The sequence below is a fragment of the Marmota flaviventris genome, chromosome 6 (genome assembly GCF_047511675.1).
Source record: "Marmota flaviventris isolate mMarFla1 chromosome 6, mMarFla1.hap1, whole genome shotgun sequence".
NCBI lineage: Eukaryota > Metazoa > Chordata > Mammalia > Rodentia > Sciuridae > Marmota > Marmota flaviventris.
The window spans coordinates 107,345,888-107,365,551 of record NC_092503.1 but is presented as its reverse complement, the minus strand read 5'-3'; the positions used below and the strand labels follow the sequence as shown (position 1 = coordinate 107,365,551).

General features: G+C 41.9%; 1 protein-coding gene and 1 pseudogene across 6 annotated transcripts in view; one reads left to right on the top strand and one right to left on the bottom strand.

The window, feature by feature from the left end:
- The window catches only part of Adgrf5 (adhesion G protein-coupled receptor F5), an 88,410-nt gene that overhangs the window by 51,526 nt on the left and 17,220 nt on the right, over positions 1–19,664 (bottom strand). The window contains exon 2 of one of the 6 annotated variants that reach the window (XM_071613333.1): positions 18,999–19,305. The exons of 4 other annotated variants lie outside the window; for them this stretch is intronic. The gene's annotated coding sequence lies outside the window, so the exon portion shown is untranslated. Of the gene's footprint in view, positions 1–12,948; positions 13,249–18,998; positions 19,306–19,664 lie in introns of those variants that run through there. One more of the 6 variants, XM_071613332.1, reaches the window with a different exon arrangement.
- Positions 18,619–18,819, top strand: LOC114095124 (small nucleolar RNA U3; annotated as a pseudogene).

The window sequence follows — 19,664 nt, the reverse complement described above, 5'->3', positions numbered from 1 at the left end:
ACCTCTGGAGACAAAGACAGTCTACTTTTGGCAGAATACTTTTCTCACTGGCCTTTTATACCCACGTGTTTGTTCAAAGAACAGTAGACTCTGAGACAGAGGATGTGGGTTAGGATACAGCATTGCTATAATTCACTGTGTCCTTAAGTAGTAGGTTACTTGTATTAGCAGAGTCCAAGTTTCCTCACCTGTAAAATGGAGGTAATTATACATAGGGATAATATATCCCTAATTCTTTCACAGAATTTTCTGAGGCTCTAATGAAATTAAAAATCATGAAGAGCTCCAGAAATGCAGGCTGCTGTGATCACCACTCTGATGATCAGAGGAATTCAGAGGGTGGACATCAGAAGGGAGTCAATGAAGGGCAACCTTAGGGCAGTCACCAGGAAGGGCAGACCTTGGCGAGGAGTCAGGGAGCACCAGGAAACCTTGGCCAGGATAATACACTAGTGTTGGCCAAGATTTACATGCCAGAGAATTGTATTTCAATCACCAGCTGCTGACTGCCTCCTTTTCCTCTTCCCCCATGAAAAGCAGGGGAGCAAAGGGCTTTGGAAAACTGACCCAATTAGTAGATCTGGCTATCAAATACATTTTTTAAATTCTGCAACTCAGTGGTTTTGGGAAGATGCTCTGCAATTTTGGTTATGGGAAGAGATGTTTAACACCAGGTGTGTCTGCTGTAGGGAAATCAGAGCAATGAGTTACTAAGTTCTCCAATTAGAAATTTTCTCTTCCTTATAAAAGATTAAAAGAGAGTAGGCTCTTGTGGGTATAGGATAGTCTTTAGGAGGCAACTTCATCTTTTCAGGCCCCAACTTAGTACAGGTTACTAGCTGGTTCCATACTAGACACCTAATCAAAGGGATGAGACTGCATAGTCAATGAACCTCCTGAGTACCTGACCCACAGAGAGGCACTCGGGTATCAAAGGGACTAGAGCAGGCTCTGTATCTTTTCTTTCTTTCTTTTCTTCTTCTTCTTCTTTTTTTTTTTTTTTTTTTTTTTGTGTGTGTGTGTGTGTGGTGCTGGGGATTGAACCTAGGGCCTTGAGCATGCAAGGTAAGCACTCTACCAACTGAGCTATATCCCCAGCCCTGGCAATGTATCTTTCTGTCATTTCTTTATTTTGGTGGTACATTCCACTCCCCCTGCTTCTTTTTTTTTTTTTTTTCCGGTTAGAATTAGCAAGATTTATACTGTCCCCAAATGGTCATGTCTGGTCCCTGTGTACAGGCCAATGGCCAATAGTGTTCCATTTTCCCCTTCCTTTGGTATCCCCTGAGACAGTTCTTGATAAAATCAGCATTCTTTTTTCTGTTGACTCATTTGTTGACTTCCCCCCACCCCAAAATCACAATTCCAAAGAAACAGAGATAAAGAAAGGACCCCACCATGGGCAGGGGCTTGTTGTCTGGATCAGTTTCACAGTAGGGTGAGGGGTTCTCCACTTGAATGAAAAGAGAATGACGCCACCACTTTTGTTGGGGGGGCAATAGTCACAATATTTGACACCAGTGTGGCACATGATACAGTTGGAGATTACTTCAGCTTTCAGAGTTGCTGCTACATTTGGAGAGAAACCTGAAGACAAAGCCATAATCTTACACAAACCCTCCAGCTCACAGGTGTTCTCAACTGAGGAAGCCAACAGAGATGTCAATTCAACTAATGGGAAGAAAATCCGTAATCTTCTAGTTAAAAACATGAAGCATCCCTGCCCACATTCAAGGCAATTTGTCCTCAGTAGGGCGCCTTTGATAGTAAGTCCCCTACAAGTTCCTAAAGTATTTGAAGTTCCTAAAGATTTCTGAAGTATAGGGTGACAAAGACTGAGAGAGACAAAGAACGGCAGGGAGAGAAAGAAAATTATCTGGTGTCATTTCCAATCTCTTTCTCTTTTTAAATTAAAATACTAGACACTATTCAAACTCCCTGACTTCTATAAGCTGGCTATATCTAGGAAAGGCTGGGAAATATGATCTAATCCTCAGGTTGGCCCTATGGTGCTGAGCAACTTCCTGGTCTACTCTGACTCTGTTTTCCTGTCTGTAAAGTTTAGAAAGAGGGAGAGCAAAGAAAGCACATGCTGACGTCACATGCCAGGAATAAGTCATGGGGACTCTCAGCCGAGCTGCACTTGGAGGATGAGGGTTGACATTCCTCTTCGCGGTCAGGAATGACATTCTGCATGGTTACGTTTTAGGAAGCGTCACTGTGAACTTGGTCTGTTCTCCCAAACAACACCAGTGTTTGAGAACTCCTCACTAGAACCTTTTGGCATCCCTGACCCATGCCCATGTTATTTGGGGTGAAGAACTGACCGTGAGAGGAAGTGAAAATAAGAGGGCTTGTATGCCTGCAGGATCTGAAGCAAGGAGCACGTTCGCAATGTGGCCTCATCAATGGGGTCTGATGACTCAGAGCCCTCATGAAGTCACCAGGCCTAGAGGTTGCCAGCATGTTAATGGTGGGAATCTTTCTGGAAATGAGTGGCTTGCTAAGCTCCACATGGCTCCTCCTCCCTGATTCCTCTCAGTCATTCCCACCTCCTCGCGCCCACATCCACACCCCTCTATTTCTCAGATGGGAAAACTAAGCCCCCTCTAGGGCTGAGTGTCTCAAAGGCAGACAGGAACGAAGTGGTCTGAACTCCAGAGATCAGCAGTGATTCTGAAATTTCTAATTCATAATATTGTCTGATAATCAGGCAGACTATCTCTGATGGAATTATGAATAGTGTTGGTGGAAATGATGATCACAGACCCCAGTCATTGTTGGGTGTGTACTGTGTTCCAGCATGGTGTGAGGTGCTAAGCTCTTTGCAAGGACTGTCACTCAACCCTCTCCATGATCTTACAGCTCTTCTAAATTATCCCCACTTTTCAGATATGAAAATGGGAGCTTTGTGAGTAGCTCACTAAGGCCACTCTGCAGATATGTGGTAGTGGCAAAATTATAAATTAAACAGCCTAATCTCCTGGAGAAAGGTGCCATTTGAACTAAGAGATCTTCTTGTTTAGTTATCAACAAGAGTAAAAGGAATATTTTTCTGTATATATAAACAACTGACTAGGAACTGGAAATACGAGTTCAAATCTCACTTTGCCTCTAAAAGCTGTGTGACGTGGCATGTCACTTCATCTCTTAGAGTCTGAGTTTTCTTACTGTCAAAGTCAGAAATTTGACTGAATTCAATGATTTCAAAAGTGGGGAACAAGAGCTGGCCTTTGAAGGTCCCATTACTGTTCTAAGAGTCTAAATTCCTTACAGTTATTTCACTCCAATGCAACCTCACCTGGGTTATCTTCAGGGCCTCACTGTAATTATCTCTTACATATATTCAACCCATCTGTGACAACATAGTCCTGGCCTTCCCTGCCACTCATATGTACCCTGGCAATAGATGTCATCTTTTGCCTCTTTGCCCCATCTCTGCATGGATGCAACACTGACTTTCAGGAAACCCTCTTTCCCCAGGTCACTCCCTGTCAATTCCTTGCTGCTTTCAGAATAAAGGCAATCACTCACTTTCTAGGCCTTCCATGACCTGGAGTTTATTTTTAAGAGTCAGCAAACCAATAAGCATCCATCACATTTTTCTTCCAAAGTCTGTTGCTTTTTTCAAAATCTAAAATACTGCAAGAGATTTTTCCTATGTGCATGCAAAAGTGAAAAAACAAAAACCGATCTTGAGAATTAACCATGAAGAAAGAGAAACAATTATCATCAAACTATTGTTTAGTGTGTGGCAAAAGCAAAAAAACAAAAAACACACACAAAAAAAACCAAAAAACAAAACCACACAAAAAACAAAAAAAAACAAAAACAAAGAAAAAAAAAAAAAACTCCTAACATTTATTTGGCACTAATCTCCTTTCTCCTTTCCTTCTTGTCCCCTCGGTTCAGCACAATCACTGTATACACAAACTCTACCCATCCTTCAATGCCCTGGTAAAAGCTACCCTCTAGACAAAAGCTTCCTATCTGTGTCCCCACTTCCCCTAACACCTACACAGACTTAATGTAGGCCTTCACCCTCCTGCTTCTATTATGTTTATTATTGTAAATTTTCCATGAAGAAAACCTGTTTATTCCCTCACTTATCTATTCATTTATAGGTTTGTTCACTGAACAAACATTAGTTAAGTCCTGCTAAGTGCCAGGTGTTCCACTAGGTGCAGGGGAAATAGTAGTAAACAGGGCAATGATCCCTGTGTCCATGGAGCTTGGAGTCTAATGAATAAATGGTCATTATTAAAGAATGAATTACTCAATTTTCTGCCAAGAGAAAGTGCTTCCAAGGAGAAAAATCAAAATACTAATATTTCTTGATAACATATTGTGCACCAGGAACTGATGTGAGCACCGACTGTTTTAACTCATTTAACCTTTACCACTCCAATGAAGTGGTTACATTATGGTGTCTAACTAATAGTATGAAAGAAAATTAACAGAGCCTCTGAGTGGTTAAATAATTTGCCTGAGCTAGAAGTTTAACCTAAAAAGTCGAATTCAAGGACAATGTCACTCAGTCCTCTCCATGATCCTTTTAATCACTGAGCTGAACTGTCTAAAAATGCTTATGAAGAACTGGGGCTGTAGCTCAATGGTTGAGCACTTGCATAGCATGTGCAAGACCCTAGGTTTGATTCTCAGCACTGCAAATCAATAAATAAGTAACCTAAAACAGAGGGATGTGAGCTGGTCTTAGAAGTGTGAAAGGTGTGTTAGAGGAAGCATTTAATTGAGATGAACATGAAGCATGAATTGGAGTTAGCTGAAAACAAAAGGGAGGTTGGCAGGAGGGGAGAAAGAGGCTTCCAGGTGGAAAACAGATCACGGGTAGAGGCCCTGAGGTGTGGGAAAAGCATGACACCTTCAAGGCACTGCAAGTAGTTCGGGGTGGCTGGAACACGGAAAGGAAATAGAAGACCAGTTTGGAGTGAGGGGAGTGGAGGCCAGAGCATGGGAATTGGAACCACAGGCTTGGTCAGATTGATTAGGAAGACAGTCGAGAGAGTAGAGAAGGTGGCCTAGGACCCAGTTCCACATAATTCCAACAACTTTTGTCCAGTTAAAGAAGATGATAACACCAAGATGTTTGGGAATGAAATTAGAGAGGCAGGAGGTAAAGGAGGTGAGTAGAGTCATGAAGCTGGGTGGGTTGAGTGTCAAGAAGGAAGGCGTGCTCAACTGTATCCAGTGATGCTAAGGGGTCCATGAAGGAGGGACTGAGATTGCTTATTGGGTTTGGAGATATGACATGTTCTTATCAAGGGGAAATCTCATTGGGGTTTGGGGTGGAAACCATATTGGGAAGAGTTGTAAAGTCTATGAAGTGGGGACTTGGAGATGGTGAGCCCATGAGAATCAAAAAACTTTGGTTTCAAGTGGCAGAGAGAGCAGAGGTTCTTCCCATGTGTAAGCTGCTTAGCTTTCATCTCACACACAGAGGTTATGTTATATCATAGCTTTTCCTTTAAGAAGGGAACTAAGGGCTGGAGTTGTGGTTCAGAGTTACAGCGCTCGCCTAGCATGCATGAGGCACTGGGTTCGATCCTCAGCACCACATAAAGTAAAAAATAAAGACATTGTGTTCACCTATAACTTATATATATATATATATATATATATATATATATATATATATATATATATATATATAACTAATTAACTAATTGTAATGCATGCTAGGATAATATCAAGGGAAGCGTGCTTTGTACCACCCCTTGGCCTACTGCTGGCTAACTGGACATGCTATTTACCCTTCAAAAGAAACCAAAGACCTAGCTCCTTACCTCCCTTTACCCCCATGTTCTAGTGTACAAACTGCACAGGCAGCTCTTTATTTAAACACGTACTTATCAAAATAGAGACTAGGTTAAGAAATTGAGAATAGATATGCACCTATACCATTCTACTGTTGGAGAATAATTCAAAACAGAGTTGCTGATGGTGGGTGATGGATTTTAGTACCAAATTTCTGGAGGATGGTGTGTTTATCAGATTTTTGTGACTGTGACAAAATATCTGACAAGAACAACTTGGGAAGGAAAGATTTATTTTGACTCCTGGTTTCAGAGGTTTCAGTCCATGGTTGGCTGGCTCCAAGGTAGAAATATCATGGTAGAAGGGCACAACACAAGAAAGCTGTTCAGCTCCTGACAGCCGAAAGCAGAGAAAGAGACAGAGTGAGAGGAAGGTCTAGGGGCAAGATATAGTCCCCAGAAACACACTCCTCAGGATCCACTTCCACCAACAATGCCCCACCTGCCTAATTTCCACCATCTCCAGTAGTCCATTCAGATTATTAATCCATCAAGTGTATTAATTCACTGATGAGGTTAGAGCCCTCACGATTCAATCATTTCCTAAAGGTCCCACCTCTAAACGTTGCTGCATTAGGGAACAAGTCCTCAACACATGAGATAGGAGGGACATTCCAGACCCAAACAGTCATTGCAAACTTGTTCGAGGTTATTACTTTTTGCTCATTTCCACAAGGCAGCTGCAACAAGGATAGGGTGCCATCAATAACCTCCCTCCTGAATTGTACAAATATGGATTAAAAATCCTCAAGTGCCTTCACCAGATCTGTATTTCCAACTGTAGAAATGATAAGGCTTATCTTTGCAGACCTTATTTAATTAGATGATTCATTCTTAGCACATGCAGAACTATAAGCTAAATATTTATTTAACACAAACGTGAAACACAATACCAATTAAAGAACTGTATTGAAGTGGGTTTTTTTTTTTCCTATTTAATTTTCCTTTGCCTTGAAATAAGGTTCTGTGGCAGCATTGTGTCAGAGTGGCTCAGCACTATCAGATTACAGAGGAACATTTGTTTGTACACAATGGGATCAAGTTTTCCAAAACACACTGCACATGTGGGCAGTGTTGATAACCTTTTATCCTTCTTTCCTTGTTGTAAGTCACTAGGGGATTTTAACCTTTAAGCAAAAGATTGCTATCATTAGGAAAACACTAAATTCAACTCTGCTCCTATCTAGTCTATCTTGTTGCCTTAATTTATCACGTGGAGGGGTTTCCCGATGCCAGGCAAAACAATACCAGGCGTGCATTCCAATTGCACATGGTGCACATGGAGGGCAGCCCTGTACTTGGCTGCAGGGATGGATTGACAATCAGAGGGCCTGGGAGTGGGTTCAAGCTTTACCATGCTGTGGTTCTACTGTTGTCTAGATGGGAATTTTAACAACCACAACAATAAAAAGCAATCAGAAGAGTTTCTGGCCACCATGCAGGAGTAGAGACCTGGGGTCTGCTTCTGGGCCAGATGTTAGCAATTCTATTGCTGACCAGTGGAGAGACCTAGGGAGGACCCAAGTGGGACGGGGCTGGGTGGCTGAGACAGAGATTGGGAGAGGGTTACACTTGAGGCACCCTGGGGTCTTAAGCCAGAATTTATTCACATAGTTTAAAATATTTCAACATTTTAATCACTGGAAGGGCCATCTTAGTTTTCTATGGCTCCTTATTATATATCCCTTGGCCACAGCATCTCCTTGAGACATAACATTGCTATCTTTGGCTCTGGCTTTACTTCTCTCAAACTTTCATTTCTCCCTTTAAGGATTTTGTTAGACTTTAATGATAAGGCATGAGCTACTCAACATGGAAAAAAAAAGTGTGACTTTTTTTTCCCTGAAAAATACAATACCCCTACCTTTCCAATTTAATTTGATCAGACTGACTTCAGTCTTCATTATGAAAATAACTTTACAAAGCAAGTTCAGTAAGCTACTTCCCTAGTTCCCTGTCTGCCACCCCTGTCCCCCTGGCTCCTGTTGGGTACTGCTGCCATCCTTGGCCTCCTCCTCTCTGCCACTCCCTCTTCCTTTCCTGTTTCTCCCATTGCTCCAGTTTCTGCTCATCTCCTCCTCTTTCCACAACTCCATCCACCTGATCTTACAACCACCGCACTGTGAACTCTGCTAAATATCTCTCCTTGGTCCTGGCTTTTTTGTCTTGATTGTATTTCTCTTAGGGAGCTTGTCTACTTTCATATTTTTAATTATCAATTTATGTGAGCATTCCCAAAACTTTATTTCCACCCTGGCCTCTTTGCTAAATATTAGGCACCAATCTTCCACTGTGCTACTTTCCTGTGGGTCTAAATTGGACTCATCTAAAGCTGAACTTGTCTTTTCTTTACCACTGTCTCCTGACCCATCTCTCCCGAGACTTGCCAACCACCAGCTTCATTCTCCAGGTTCCCAGCTCTCAGCTCCATGGGGCTTCTTGGACACAATAACCAAGGGCAGGAGTAGGAGCCCCATTCAACCAGTCACCACTGTTGCAGGCACTCTCAGAGCTCTCATTCTTCTCTAGGACCAGCCTATTTGGCTTGGATGTTATCCCCTCACACCTGCATGGATGGCAGCAGAGATTTCCTGAATGGACCCCTCTCTTCTTTTCCCCCTGACACATAGTCCAGCACAACAGCAGCTGGCCAATCTGCCTAGAACACTATTTTCCCCTCAGTGGCCAATATACTCTATTCAAATACTTTAAACATTCTCAAATGCCCTGAGGATGTTCAGACTATTTCCTGAAAAGCCTGAGCCCCACAATCTAATGTAAAGCCAGCTCTGCTTCATTTCTCTATCATTAACCCCAGGATAGAGAACAGACTAACCCACTAGCAAGTTTTTTTTATTGCACCCTCTTTTGCAATATAAATTATAAATACTAACAATAACTATTGTTGGAGGATTGCTACCTCTCAGCTTCTTCCCACGCTGTCCTCAGCAAGTGAAATGCTTTATTCTTTCTTTCTTAGCTTCACCCATCATTTCAAATCTTGCTTTTCCACTTTGTAACAACAGCAAAAATAATTTTATGCCAGATATTAGACAAAACACTCTGCAGGTCCTAGACTCAATCCTTATGATCTTATATTGTGAGAACTATTATTACCCCCATTTTTTCAGATAAGGAAATTGAGGCTTAGGTAAAGTAAGTAATACAGCCCAGGTCACACAGCAAGTAGCTGAGTTTGCTGCCAACATGTGAATGTTTAACTTTTATAGCATGCCGTCTGTTGTCTTCTCCAGAGATAGATAATTCTCTGAACTACACTGTATTTCTCTTCTTAGCTACTTATTGGGCAGCACTGTTGTGGTCTTTGTAGCATGGCACACAAGTTAAGCATATAGACTCTGAGGTCAGACTGCCTGAGATGGAATTCGGACTGCACTGCTTCCCACAGCATTTACCTCAGGCAATTGACTTAACCTTAGTGTGTTCCCTTATTTCTAAAATAGGAATGATAATATTATCTGAGGCACAGGATTACTAGAACCACTAAATTAATAAACAATCATTGCAAAGTGCTTAGCATGGTATCTACCACGTAGTAAGCACTCATCTATATCACCTATCATTAGAATTCTCAGTGCTAGCACCTTGCCTCCCACGAGGCATTTAAGCTAATTATAGGAAAAGATTTTCTGCCTTTGAAATCCCACAGCATTTGCAAGTCTCTCTACTGGACATAGTTTCACTAGGCTGTGATTTTAAAGGTTTCGCTTCTGTGATTCTCTTTTAGGAAATAGGCAAGATTCCAGTTTTTTTTAACCATCATGATCAGAGTCATACGATGTGATTTGAAGTGCTGAGCTGGTAAATAACTCATCAATTCATGGTGTACCGGTAGCCAATACATATACTTAACAATCCTTCTAGGAGCACCCACTCTGTGCAGAAACTCACAGGCACTAGGAAAAACGAGATCCATACATAAGAGCCCCACCCCTGGTGCTGTCTATAACAGAAACAAACATTATGCTGACCAGCATTACTAATTTGAACTATATCAAGAAATGTCAAGAGAAGAAAAGGAAAATATTTTATGATTTTAAAAAAACAGCCCTGATTTATTGGTTATTCACATTTAATTCAATCCAGAAAATGGCAGATCCTGCAAAGAATGATTAGTATTTCTTATTTCCTTCTTCTAGGTATTGGGACACAACACAAAGCGACCTTGAGTAAAATGTATGAGCCCCATAGTCATCTGGCATGAGAAGAGCACATTCTGTTTGCCTGGGACATTTCACTGGATTCTGTAAAGCCCACAAGTAACAGGGAGCCACTGTATCTGTAATGAAGTCAATTCAAACTGTGTGGAGCCAGGAATCTCTTCTTCATTCTCACACACAGCTGTGTCTGTTCCTCAGATAAACAACAGTGGCCAGAATTCTAATACACTTTCCAGAATTGTGAACAGGTAACGCTTCTGCTTCTCAATTTAAGCACTTCATCTCTTATAGCCAGGACTCAACCCCAGCTGCATAATGGAATCAATTTGGGGATTAAAAAACAAAACCAAAAAACAACATGCCAAGACCTATTCCCCCAGAGATTATGGCTCAGTTTCTCTGGGAAAAATGTCTGGACATTGTTTTCTTTTTATGAAGTTCCTGGGATGATACTAACGGACAGCAGGTATTCAAGTCTACAAATATCTAAAGCAGGAAATAGTTTGATGTACCTTCAAGATTCCCAGCAAAACATCTACCCTGTTGCTACAAAACATACAGAATCCAGCCAATCACCTTGATTCTCTATTCCATGTAACTTTTATGCTCATATTACCAACCAAGAGTAGGGGTGAAAAGCCAGTGATCTGAGTATATTTTCATCTCAGTGCCCACAAAGATTTGTTGTGTGAACCTAGGTAAATTAAATTAAGCTCTGCACCTCTAATTTTTGTATCCCATAAAGTAGGAATAAAAATGCATGCTTTACTTGTGGCATAGTGAAAGGAGAGGTATAAAACTATTTTAAGAACTAAAAAGTTGCAAATAGATAAAAGAGATTGAATTTATTTTTACAGGAAATTGATCAGCCTTACCAAGCAGAGTAGGTGTGACCCCATGATAACTTTTGACTGCTGTGAAATGCTCCAAGTACCATGTGATCCAGTGTGTGATATTACTATATTATTGCCATTACTCAGTAAGTGTCATACTCGGTGTGTACAGAATTAGACCACAAGGCCTCAGTGGGGCTAACACTCTTCATTGAAATTATTATTATCAGATTAGCCACTGGTCTAGAGAAAAGACAGGCAGACAGCTTTAACAAGATAGTGTATGATAGGATCTCTAAAACCAGCAGGGCCAAGTGGAGAAATCTTAGGGCAAACAAACTAGCAGCTGATATATTTTGTAGTTTCTCTTGGGTTTCATGTTGGTGCTTGGTACCAACTCTAAAATCTCTGTTCATGACCCATATCATTATTATTTTTTTCTCATTCACTTGTCTCTTAACAATATACAGGGGACTGGGGGATCTAAAAGGCTACCTTCAGTGGGATGTGTAAGTGCTTGCCTGTAATCCCAGCTATTCAGGAGGCTGAGACAGGAGGATTGCAAGTTCAAGGCCAGCCTGGGCAACTTTGTGAGACCTTGTGTCAAAATAAAAATAAAAAGGGCTAGGGATGTAGCTCAGTGGTAAAGCACCCCTGAGTTCAATTCCCAGTGCCACAAAAAATAAAAATAAACAAAATAAAATGCCACCTTTTAAAAGACGGAAAATAATGAAAAATGAACATCTCTTTTCAATACATTTATTATCCATTGGATAAAAAGGGAATCTCTCCTATCTTTGTCCCAGTTTCCCTATGGCTGCCACTTTATCCATCTATCCATGTATCCATCAATCTATATAAATCATTTCCTTTTATTTTATTTTCTCCCCTTTCATTTCCAGAATAAGATTGTCTCTGATGTCTTTTAAGGAAAAGCCCAAACCACTAGTTAGCAAATCTAGAGCTTTGTCATTGAGAAGTTGTTATTAATATCAATAATCACCAAAATAAAAAAAAAAAAAGCAGAAGCAGCAATGGCAAAAATGAGTGAAACTCTCAGTCTTTTCTAAGTGTTTAAAGAGCTACTTGTGTTCCCCCTGGGTCATTTAACCTTACACAGTGTTGTCATGGGTCAGCACAGGAATCTAAGAGAAAATATTGTGTTCCTGTACCCAGCTTGTCGTAAGAGCTGGGAAGAACAGGAAAAAAAAAAAAAAAGCCCTTTAAATTGGTAAAGCAGCAAAGAATTGATGGGATAATCTTGGGGGTATATGCATATTGGGGAACATAGATCTTGAAAAACTACGCAATCTTTTAAAGTAAGAATATATTTATGTATTACTCATGTGATTTGAAAATGAAAAACAAATCAACTGCATTGACCCCTTAAGAAAGGAAAAATGGCTGTTGTGAAGGTACATGGCCTGGCTTTGTGGAACATATAAGAAAGCATAGTTTAAAAAGCAAGGCACACTTTATAGAGTTTTTCCTTCTTTCCAGGATGTTCAAAATAAGTCTGCCCAGATCTTAAGCTCCATCACTCTCACTAACCTTCTTCCCTGCTCTGACCATAAGCTCTCGTCCCATCAGACATGGCTAGGAGTTCTCCCTCACCCTGACCCTGGACTGGGAGCTGAGAGAAGATGCCAGGCTCCTCCTGCTATCTAGATGCAGTCTTCCCCTTCTCAGAACAACCACAATGGCTACCTGGCCATGGAAACGCTCAGGGCAGGACAACAGTACGCTAGTTCATAGACGCTCTGGTTGTGATCGTATTTTCTGGCTCAGGGATGGGAGAATTCATTTTTAAAACAGCAAACAGTCTGTACTAAACAGAAAATTCAACAGGATCCTGGCTGGCTGTCTGACACTCAATCTTCCTAAATATAGTCTTATCGCCTGGACCAATGATGTGCACAGTGCTCTTGACAACACACCTTCCCTTCCCAGCACATGCCACAGCTAAGAAAAAAATAAAAAATCAAGCAAAGAGAATTAAACTTGGAAGATAAGCCTTAAGAGGAATGCAGAAGTGACTCACATCCCTCAGAGGACTTGATACAGTGGGAGACAGACCGCAGTAGGAGAAACACTTGTTACCTGTGCAGGACCGAAGTCCCCAGACTGGCTCCTTCTCTGATCCGACGTTGAAAAGCTTTTCCTATGAAGCCATTTGCCCTGTAGCCTCCTCAGGGACTACTTCACGCCCAGTGGAGAAAGAGCCGAGCAGGACTCATGGCAAACTTTCAGCAGGACCGGCAGCTCCTGTGCCTCAGCTTAAACCTCACTGGGGTCTCCCCCAGCTGGGATCCTCCAAGCCTCACAGAACCATCCCCAAGAGCCTTGCTGCTGTTAAAAACAAAAAGTAATTTCCTGATCCTCTTCCCCCGATGGCGTGTGCAGTTTCCCTCCCGCCCAAGGGAAGTCCTTCAGATTTTCTTATCTGGAAACCTCTCCACCAAGTGGACAGACTTGTTTGGCCAATGCCCCTTATTCTTGCTTTTCTTTCTCCGAACAAGAAAAAAAAAATCAGAAAAACGAAACCAGTGCAAACCAAAACTGGGTTGGAGCTAGTGAATGGTGCTGGATGCTGGGTTTAAAACTTCGAAAGATGACCACCAGCTTAGATTGCGTGGGGAAGATTTATGTTCATCGTGAGCTCCTCGCCTCCAGCAGTGTCAAGAAGTCAGAGAATAAAAGAATCCCCGCAGGTTGGGAGACCCGACCCTGGGTTTGAGGAGGGCTGCACTTCACATATGCCACATCAGGGGAATGTCTAGTTCTCCTAGATGTCCTGGAAAACTGAACATTTATGCATCGGACTACACATGCAGTGACACTTTAATATCATTTCGATAACACTGATATTTAAAGATAAGGAGACATGGAAAAGGTCCATTTGGCAAGGTGCAGTCAGGTTGTTGTTTTTTTCTGAGCTGGAATTAATCCTATCCATCCTCACTTTACAAGTCAGGTCACTGAGGTCCAAGGAGAAATAGTGGTCTACTCAAAGTCAGACTATTGATGGGAAGTGATAGATTATCATCTAATTGTTCTTAAACTTTTTTTGCGGGGGAATGCTATTCAAATGCTGTTGGATATCTAGAGCTCAGCCCACAAAAAGGTTGATGAACGAGGTGTGGCATGGAGTGCAGGAATCTGCATGGGAAATAAGTCCCCCAGGGGAGCCTGATGCAGGCAGTCCCAAGATGGTATTTAGAGAAGCCCTCATAACATAGGACTGGGAGTCAGACTGTAGGGATTCTAACCATACTCCCACCCAGATCTATTTATGTGGCCTTATGCACTTCAGTTGACCTCCTTAGGGTTCAGTTTTACCATGTATGAAAGTGGGATAATAATCATGCCAACTTCATCATAGGCTCTGTGAAGCTCAAGAAAAACTTAAGCGAGGTTAGCTGTTAACTGGAGACGTGGCTCTACTGCCTCCGAGGGCATGTCTGTCACTGCTTCCACCCCTACCCTGCCTCTCTCTGACCTTGTTCTCTTTCAGTTTCCATCTGAAACTAGGGTACGGCATCCATAGACTAGAGACAAAAGTCAAGTATAGGCATCCCTCGGGGATTGGCTTCAGGAGCCCCAGTACACACCAAAGTCCACAGATGCTCAAGTCTCTTATATAAATTGGCGTAGTATTTGCCTTTAACAACTTACACACATCCTCCCGTGTAATTTGAATCATCTAGGTTACTTATAATACCTAATAAACCAAATATGGTGTAAATGCTATGTAAATAGTTGTTCTATTGTGTTGTTTAGAAAATAACGACAAATAGTCTATGCATGCTCTGTACAGATGTAATTTTTTTCTCCTAGATATTTTCAATTCAAGATGGGTGGGTGGAATTCATGGATACTGAACCAACAGCATGTGGAAGGCTGACAATATTTGAATAAAGAACCTTTTGAACCTTCAAAATTTATTTTCCACTTCTAGGTATTGATTCTCAATTGCATTCTACAGATCAAATTGTATATATTTTGCCAGAAAAAACAAGCGGCTGTCAGAGTGAGCCCCTGGCAATGCTTCTTCTAAAATGCTCTGCTTGCACTTCGGTGGCTGGGTGCAGTTGGCTTCCTGACATGGAATGAGGCATTGTCAGAGTGGTTGTCCCTTCCCTGAGGAGCAATTCCTCTCACCCGCAGGTCCCTGCTTGTTGCTAGGAACACTCTGTGCTCCCTGCACACACTTTACAATGAAAACAAACGCAAATTAAAAAAAAAAAAAATAGAAGCACCATATGGTCTCGGCTGCAGCCCAGAATAAACTGCTGATGGAGAGATCTTGTCCTGTCACAACGACAGCTGGAATTGATTGACACAGATGTCCTTCTTTTGGCATAGTCTCCACTAATGGGATTGGTCATATTTGTGCTCAGCTGCAGGTTCCCAGGTTTAGGTGCACTGTCCTCTGTTGGACTGTGTCCTCACGCCTTCTCCACGTACTCATCTTTCAGATATAGATGGTATTTGGCTGTGGAGGGTCAGAGTCTTCTGCCACTTGAGCCAACTGGACACACCTGACAACTTCTTTCTATCACTGATTATGCCTCCAGTGAGGGTCCCAGCCTCGGGCAGAAATCTCACACACATTCCAAGTGGAATCTTGTTTTGGACTCTCCTACTTTCCTCGTCCTTTCCTGGTACAGAAAAACTTAAGATATGGCTCCATAGAGGTGTCAACAGAGGTCAACAGAGACATCAAAAGACCTTCTCTTTATTGACCTTTTTCCTGGGCAATTCTGATTCTGTTCTTCAAGTGCCACCTTCAGTTCTTAGAGATGAGAAGCCAACCATGAAGGAGAAGGTACTTGCTAATGCCGAGGCATGACATGTGCCACCCTCATGATGTCATAGTTATTGATCGACTGAATGTGTCATTCAATGCTCTTTCTCTACTCCCCCCTCTCCTCCAGGATCATGCAAGAGAGCAGAGTGTTTGAGGGTGTGGGCCCTCCTTGTTTTGGCCTGGAAGGGAATCTGCAAAGAAGAAAGCTGCCCTTTTCCTCTTAAAGGGTACACGTTCTTTGGACCATGCACACTAGGTGATCAATCCCCTGCTAACCTCTGCTTCTTTGTTGGGTATCCTGATGTGGATGCTCTGCACTGGCAGATATCAAGAACTACAAGTGGCAGCAAGGGTGATCTGCAAACATCTGGTAGGTCCTGGACTTGAACCTGCAAGGCCTTGTCTTTGTGAGAGCATTTCCGATTCACATTCCATTGTTCTATGCTGTTTTCAAGACCTCAACATTCCCTATGACCCTAAAATACCGCCCCCTTATTATAAGACAATTTCCTCAGAATTTACCAAGGTGATTAGTGAACAACCATATTGACAAAACAATTAGAAAATATTAGCTGGAGAGTCATCCATGCCAGGAGAAAAATCACAATCAAGGAATATTTGAGTAAAGAGGGGCCAGGTGATCATCTGTTCTAAATCCCTAGTGCTGGGTGAACTTGAAAGGTTTAACTAAAGTGACAACTCCCACTAATGTGAGGGCCAGAATAAGAATTTAGATCATCCACTTAGCCATGCAGTCCTCTTAACATTACATCTTAGTTAGTGCCTCCTTCCCTCACACACATTTTCCCATCTCTGATTTCCTGGGAGGAGAAATGGTTCTAAGTAGAATATTGGCACCCAGAAGTCAAGTCCTGTAACACCTCTGCACTGTGAGAATAATCAAACATCTGCCAATGTTTATTCATTAAATAGAGATGACACTTGTTATGCAAGCCAACAACAGAATGCCCTGTTAACATCATCATTGCCACAGTTAAGCAATCTCTCCTCCAACAACTCCCAAGTCCCGCACACTTTCTGAGCCCAGCTTTAATTGTAAGGGGTGATAAAGGCTGACAGCTTCTGACAATGCCAATAAACAAACCTTCCCAATTAACAAGGCAACAAGCAAGCTTTATTCCAGAGGTTTCTTTTCACCACACTCCAAGCCAGGCTAAGATCAAGCCCACATCATGCTATCTGTCTGTTTTATTCAACATAGACAGAATCTCTGGCTAAAATGTTTCCTTTACATTCTCATCTGATTCCAACTAAAAAGATGCTGTAAAACGGGGTGACCACCACAGTAACACATGAGGGATGGAGCCGATCCAGGTTAGATTTGTTTGCAGAACCAAGCCTAACCCAAATGTTGACCATAGATCCCTGTCACTCAAGGATCTAGGTAAAATTGCTCCATCCCAGGTTACGGAAGTTCAGAGTGCTTCACAGAGCACCTGTGAACTCTCAGAAGTGTTTCTATCCTCTTGATATACTCAAACCATAGGACTCCCACTTTGCACATATGGGCATCTGGGATGCCCCAGGTTGGTGCAAATGAGAGGCAGCCTCTTCTTAGAATTCCATGAATTACACACACACACACAGAAAATGTGAACATGAAGATTTAGGGGTAAGGAAGTCAAAGACCTGCTTGAAAGCTGTGACTGGAACAGTGGACATCACTACTGTCTGGTGCTTTTCCACCCCTCCACTGTGCTGTTCAACAGGCCCTGCCTTCTTTGGTGCCAGCTTCTCTAGCCTTACAGATGGATCCCCTTCTTCCCTGCAGTCTATTCTCCCATCTATGGGAACAAACATCATCCATTTCTTACCTTAGGCATGAAAACCTCTACTCTCTTCTAAAGGGTCTCAAGGTCTCAATTGTTTCCTAGGTGCTTGTCAAAAGATAGCTCCCTCGCAAGGAAGACCACTAAGACAAATAAGACAATCACTCCTCCAAATTGGGACAATTCCACAGCTGGAGGCAGGGAGGTTATTCATATCATATAATGTCTAAGAGGGATCAGGGATTTCTGAGTGGAGACAGAAACAATACTAAACTTACACTTGTAGTTTTGTCTTGTTTTTTTTTTTTTTCTTTTTTCTTTTTTCCCCCTTTGCAGTACTGGGGATTAAACACAGAAGTGCTCAACCACTGAGCTACACCCCTAGTTATTTTTTAAATTTTATCTTGAGACAGGGTCTTTATAAGTTAGCCAGACTGGCCTCTGAGTTGTGACGTTCCTGCCTCAGCCTCTTGACTTGCTGGGCAGGCGTGCACCACTATGCCTAGCTGGTAGTCTTTTTTTTATGATTCTTGATTCATGATTTAATTAGAGCAAACAAGGACATTAATATAAATCAACCAAAATTTTCCAGGGCCCATGTTCTTCCATGGAAGAATATTAAGTGATTTTTTTTCCATATTAGAATGCAATTGAAAGCATAGTGAATGATACCATGGTGGTCTGAAAAATATGCCAGGTGACATAAGAAGTATAAGCTGTCAACATTATGGCAAATACCAAACAAACAAACAAAAACCTCCTATATCCAATTGCCCCTAATTCCTGAAATTACACTTTTAAGGAAACAATGGTTTAAATGAAGGAACAGCCTCTCCTCTGACTCATGATTTTGAAAAGTTGATATTGTGCATTTCCATTTCCAGTGAGTTGCATATTAGTGTGAATTAGTTTAAGTTAGAAGTTAAAGATGTTTTAACATGAAAGAGCAGAGGAAGAGGAAAATAATGAGGTTGAGAGGAGAGGGGAGCAATGGAGGATGGATTTCAGAGCATCCTTTTTTTTCTCAAATAAAAAGCACATATTGTTATATCTACAGGGAGAGGCAGATTCCAATACAATAATAATTATGGACTTCAATAATGATTTTCATCAATGGATAGATCATCCAGACAGAAATCAGCAAAGGAACTTTGGAGTTAGATAATACTATAGGCCAATATGCTAAGGGATCAGTTCTATAGTTCATTACTAGGGAAGTTTCTCTGTAGAAACCATGAGGAGGAAGTGAAATGCTCTCTCCTGAGAATGAAGCTGGCTCTTGGTATCACTTGGTTAAAACTGCCATTTGACACTGGTGATCATTCTTTTCCCTTTGCAAGGGTGAGAGGGAGGTAATGCTTTCTGAGTGGTTAAGATGATCACAGCAAGTGTTGGTGAGGATGTAGAGAAATTGGGACTTTCATACATCACTAGATTAGTTCCACAGAGCAGTGGATCAGTGATTTTCAGAAATGTTGGCCACATTTCAGGCTGTCATAGTAGAGTACCACAGACCATGTGACTTAAATGAGACAAATTTATTTTCTTACAATTCCAGAGCCTCAAAGTTCAGGATCCAGGTGATCTCAGGGCTGTTTTCCGGTGAGGCCCATTTCCTGACCTGTAGAGGGCTGTCTTCCTCCTCTGTCCTCCTGCGGCATCTTTTTTGTCATATTTCTCTGGGTCTAGAACTCTCTTTCCCCTCTGTTCTTCATCAGTGTTGATGGTTACCAAAATAAAAAATCTGGGTGGTCTTCTCTACAGTCCTTAGGGGTCCTGGTCACATCCACCCATCAGTAGAGATCTCCTCTCCCCTGTTCCCCACTCAGGGGTTTCTGCTGTCCCATGTGGATGAAACTGAAATGGCAAAAGACAAGAGTGGCCTTTTTCAAATGCTCAGAGCAGTCCTTAAGGGCATCTGAGGCCGGGCACACAGCTCACATATAACCATCATATTGCTGATTTGATGGACTTGCAGTTCTATGATTTAATCAGTTTCATCACTATGAACAAACAGGTGAGCTTCAGGGGGCATTAATGTGCACAGAAAGCTTTGTGTGGATATTAAATCATAGAACTGGGGGTTCTATGATTTAATCAGTTTCATCACTCCTCACAATGACTATCACACACCCCCTTGTCCAGCAGTAGGCTTGCCTCATGCTTCCCTGAGAACAGGGAGTCAGTTACGTGGGGAAAGCTCGTCTTCTTACACA